The following is a 5,251-nucleotide window of genomic DNA, read 5'->3' as shown; positions in this document are numbered from 1 at the left end:
CTTAGGATGTCCCTACTTTCATCGGAGAAATGTTGGAGGTTATGGAGTTATTCTGACTTCTGAGCCGAGGAGATAAGTTACTTTACAACCTTTAGAAGACAACTGAAGGCAGCCCTGTATAAGGAAGTTTTAAAATGTTTTATTAGGTTTTTTCATATCTTGGGAGCCACCCAGAGTGGCTGGGGCAACCCAGTCAGATGGGTGGGGTATAAATAAATAAAATATTGTTATTGTGAGTTAAACCACAGACTTACCGATCAGACGGTCGGCGGTTCGAATCCCCGGGTTGCTCGGTCCCTGCTCCTGCCAACCTAGCAGTTTGAAAGCACATCAAAGTGCAAGTAGATAAATAGGTACCACTCCAGCGGGAAGGTAAACGGCGTTTCCGTGCGCTGCTCTGGTTCGCCAGAAGCGGCTTAGTCATGCTGGCCACATAACCCGGAAGCTGTACGCTGGCTCCCTGGGCCAATAAAGCGAGATGAGCGCCGCAACCCCAGAGCTGGTCACGACTGGACCTAATGGTCAGGAGTCCCTTTACGTTTACCTTTACTAGCTTTAACCCTTTGAGTGCATTTTAGATGCAGTTCAATGACCACCTGATTTTCTTCCTGCATTTGGCTGAATCCTAGATCACTGAGTTTGTTGCTCTAGTTCAGAAGTGGGGGTACAACCTGTGGCTCTTGGGTTTCACATTATATGTTGTTATTATTATTGTATTGATATGCTACTGGCATACCAAAATGTCTTCTAAGCAGTTTACGACTATAAAATCAAGACGTAATGAAAATGCACAATAACTTTGCGTTGATGAAGATGATGATGAATAATTAAATTTGAATACCGCCCTATACCCTCAGGTCTCAGGGCAGTTCACAGAATAAAATTACAAGGAATACGGCCCCTGAGGGAGAATAAGAAGTTCCCAGCCCCACTTCTAGTTTCACATTTGGTGTTTGTTTTTATTGCTGCTTGCTGTCTTGAATAGTCCTATGGAAGCTGCTGTTTTAGGATACAGTGGTACCTCTGGTTATGTACTTAATTCGTTCCGGAGGTCCGTTCTTAACCTGAAACTGTTCTTAACCTGAAGCACCACTTTAGCTAATGGTGCCTCCCGCTGCTGCTGCCACGCAATTTCTGTTCTCATCCTGAAGCAAAGTTCTTAACCCGAAGTAGTATTTCTGGGTTAGCGGAGTCTGTAACCTGAAGTGTATGTAACCTGAAGCATATGTAACCTGAGGTACCACTGTATTGTGTGGACAGGCGGAGTCCCCAGATCCCGAGCGGTCTCCGCCGTCATGTGGAATAACGACTCAAAACAACATGCTATGGGGTTAAATTGGCCACAACTTTATTAAATTTCAAATGTGGGTAGACCTTGGCTCAGGCATTGGGCGTTCTCCCTCCCCAGTCCCCAGCCGGGGACCTAGGGAGCTTCAGGGTTATCCAGTGTGTGTGGGGGGGATGGGCCGGCTCTGGAGAACATATGTTCAAGCAGAGATAGCCGCCCCCGTTACGCCGCCGCCGCAGGGGAGAGCAATGACGACCTTTCGGCGTACGGTCAAAGCCTCCCTTCAGAAACCCCTTTAAAGGGGAACCCTGGTATCGCCGCCGCAAAGAGGAAGATGGACTAAAGGATTCCGCCCAAGGCCTGATACCGCCAAGGTTGTGACGTTTTTGCTACGGGAAAGGCGAAACCTGCCAATGCAGGGAAATTCCTTTCCGGCCCTTTAACAGCGACCTTAACGTAGCAGCGCCCGCATACCTGTGAAGAAAAGTTAACCTGCAAAACCTATGAAGAAAAGTTAACCTGCAAAAGATGACATTAACTGAGGGTGGGTAGGGTGAGAGAAGCTCTGGAGCCAAGTGAGGATTCCCAGGTAAGATCCCCCCTCTATTGTGTGGGCAGGTAATCCCTCCCCTACCTGGCCTGGTCTCCTTGGCAACGCTTCCCCCAGGTGGGATTGGACAACTGACTGAGGTAGGCGGAGACCTCCAGGTATCCCACCTGAGGGAAGGCAAAGCCAAGCCTATGCTGATGGGGCCGCTCCAGATCTAGGGCTGCGCGCGTCCACGCAAAGGGCGCCCCCCGTTTTAAGCGGGGAGCGGTCATTGTGATTAGTATTATGACTGACGTTACTGCAAACCACTTTGATCGTGCTTTTTTGGGAGGAATAGTGGGATAAAAAATGTTTAAGTGGGATGTTGCAATGCTTTGTTTTGCACTTGTATTTACTGAACACATAAACATATTAAGGTGGGATTATTGTCCAAAATTTCTCAGAAACTGCAAGGGTCTTCAGATCTAACTGCTTAAATAAGATGTTTGTCGTCACTTGAATGGCTGACTAGTCAATTGTTTTGGCTGCTCCCATGGTGGAAAATGTAGCCATACTGCGACTGTATACAAAAAAGCGGTCCTCAGTTAACTTTCTTGTGCTGGGATTTGGTATGTGTGTACATATGTGTGTTAACCCAACAAATTGCTGGATAACTGGAATCATTGGAAGTAGAAATATATTTAAGACTATTAACAGCACAATCCTATATAATCTCCTCAATGTGCTTTAGCCCCATATACTGTTTTTACTCGAATCTAATGCTCACTTTTTTTGGCCAAATTATGTTCCGAAAATTGAGGTGCGCATTAGATTCGATGGCACATTTACATTTGCCAGCAAATACTTTTTTGGCTTCAAGGTTCTGAAAATTGAGGTGTACATTAGATTCGATGTCACATTAGACCCGAGTAAATATGGTATTTATTTGGTCATTTAAAAAACAAACAAACCCTGCCTTGCCATATTTCCCAAAGAAACTCAAGGCAGATGGCAATAATGCTACAATACAAAACAAATAACATTCCAAACCCAATAACACAAATTTAAGTTCCTGGGAGTAAGTCCCATTGAAATCAATAGGGCTAAAACTGCACTGTAGTGGCCAGTATTTCTGAAAATACGTGAATGAAAATGTCCTGTTTACAAGCTTTTTGTATAAAAACATTACCAGTGGCTTCTTCTTTTTTCATTTTGCACCATCTAGTGGCAGCACAAAGGAAAACATTAGTGAAAGCAGCCATTAACTGTAAATTGTTAACGCTATATGAACAGCATACAAAATTCATTCCTGAGGTCCGTTCTTAACCCGAAGCTGTTCTTAACCTGAGGCGCACTTTCGCTAATAGGGCCTCCCGCTGCCGCTGCTGCGTGATTTCCGTTCTCATCCTGGGGCAAAGTTCGCAACCCGAGGTCCTACTTCCGGGTTAGTGGAGTTTGTAACCCAAAGTGTTTGTAGCCCGAAACGTTTGTAACCCGAGGTACCACTGTGTAGTAATTTATAAAGTTCCCTGTATTTGCCTTCTTGGGACTAGCGATCCAGTTCAGGATGCTACCAAATTTCCTCACTTCTCTGGGCAATTGTTGATTTGGTTGAAAACCTTTTAGACCAGGCATAGGCAAACTTGGCCCTCCAGATGTTTTGGAACTAAAACTCCCATATCCCTAGCTAACAGGACCAGTGGTCAGGGATGATGGGAGTTGTAGTCCCAAAACATCTGGAGGGCTGAGGTAGAGGATGCCTGTTTTAAACCAGTCACCAGACTTTAAATAAATCACCATTGCATCACCAGAAAAGGGAACACAGATTTCCATCAAGTTTTCTTAATCCATAGGTAAAGGTAAATGGACCCCTGACAATTAGGTCCAGTCACGGACGACTCTGGGATTGTGGCGCTCATCTCGCTTTATTGGCCGAGGGAGCTGGCGTACAGCTTCCGGGTCAAGTGGCCAGCATGACTAAGCTGCTTCTGGCAAACCAGAGCAGTGCACGGAAATGCCGTTTACCTTCCCACCAGAGCGGTACTTATTTATCTACTTGCACTTTGATGTGCTTTCAAACTGCTAGGTTGACAGGAGCTGGGACTGAGCAACGGGAGCTCACCCCATTGCAGGGATTTGAACCGCCGACCTTTTGATCGACAAGTCCTGGGATCTGTGGTTTAACCCACAGCGCCACCTGTGTCTTAACCCATATATAGCTGCAAATTTAGAAATGAGCAATGTCTAGTGATTTGCAAGTGAAAGCAAGTTTGTGCCAGGAATCGTTCTCTCTCCTCTTCACCTGTGCAGGTCAAAGTAACCCCCCTAAAAGCCTCTCTTGAGGGTTGGGGGGACTTTTGTGGGATGAGTTGTACATTGCTGCAAAAAAAGAGGGAGAACTGCTCTGAATTAAGCAGAGCAACCATGTTTCAGCAGAGTGCATGAGCTGTGTTTTGCACCAGGTTTTTCAAAGCCAGCTTCAATCGATGACTCAAAAACAGATTGCATTTTGAGTACCCAAGGTGCATACCCCACAACAGTCCCAATTAAATCAGGACATCTTGTTTGTTGAGTGCTGCAGCCCCAAAAGACATTCAGGGTACAATCTTTCACGGGTCACATGACTCATGCAGCAGTGCATCCCAGAAGATGTGTGTTCTGGTTTTCCACTGTGACTTGTTGGAGGGTATGAGTTTAAAGCTAAAAAGGTAAAGGAGCCCTGGACAGTTAAGACCAGTCAAAGGCGACTATGGAATTGCGGCGCTCATCTCGCTTTCAGGCCAAGGGAGCAGGCGTTTGCCCACAGACAGCTTTCTGGGTCATGTGGCCAGCATGACTAAACCACTTCTGGTGCAACAGAACACCGTGACAGAAACCAGAGCACATGGAAATGCCATTTACCTTCCTGCTGCAGTGGTACCTATTTATCTACTCGCACTGGTGTGCTTTTAAACTGCTAGGTTGGCAGGAGCTGGGACAGAGCAACAGGAGATCACCCTGTTGTGCAGATTTGAACTGCCGACCTTCCAATCAGCAAGCCCAAGATACTCAGTGGTTTAGACCACAGCGCCACCCACGTATAATTGAAACACACACCAGGCATGGCCCTAAATCTGACGTCATCAGGGTATGTATGTAATCCCACTTCCTACTTTCAATTTGGGAACGTCGTGCAGCCTCTGTTTCACAGACTTGCAGATAAACAAAATACAGCACTCTTTGGCAGCTAGCTTTGGGGGGAAAGTTGGCCCAGGAGAGGAGAAAGGCATGGGGGGTGGGGAACCAAAAGATAAGGTGATTTGGTATACTTTTATTCAATACAAAAGTGACTCAACTGAAGTGAGGTTCTACCATCCCCTGACATCCCAGCCACAATTGAGGCCCCCCTTTTTCTTTCCTTTCTTCCGCTGTTGTAAAGAATGACACTGCCGCTG

The sequence above is a fragment of the Podarcis filfolensis genome (assembly GCF_964270895.1).
Source record: "Podarcis filfolensis genome assembly, chromosome: 7".
NCBI lineage: Eukaryota > Metazoa > Chordata > Lepidosauria > Squamata > Lacertidae > Podarcis > Podarcis filfolensis.
Note: the sequence above shows the minus strand (reverse complement) of the source record.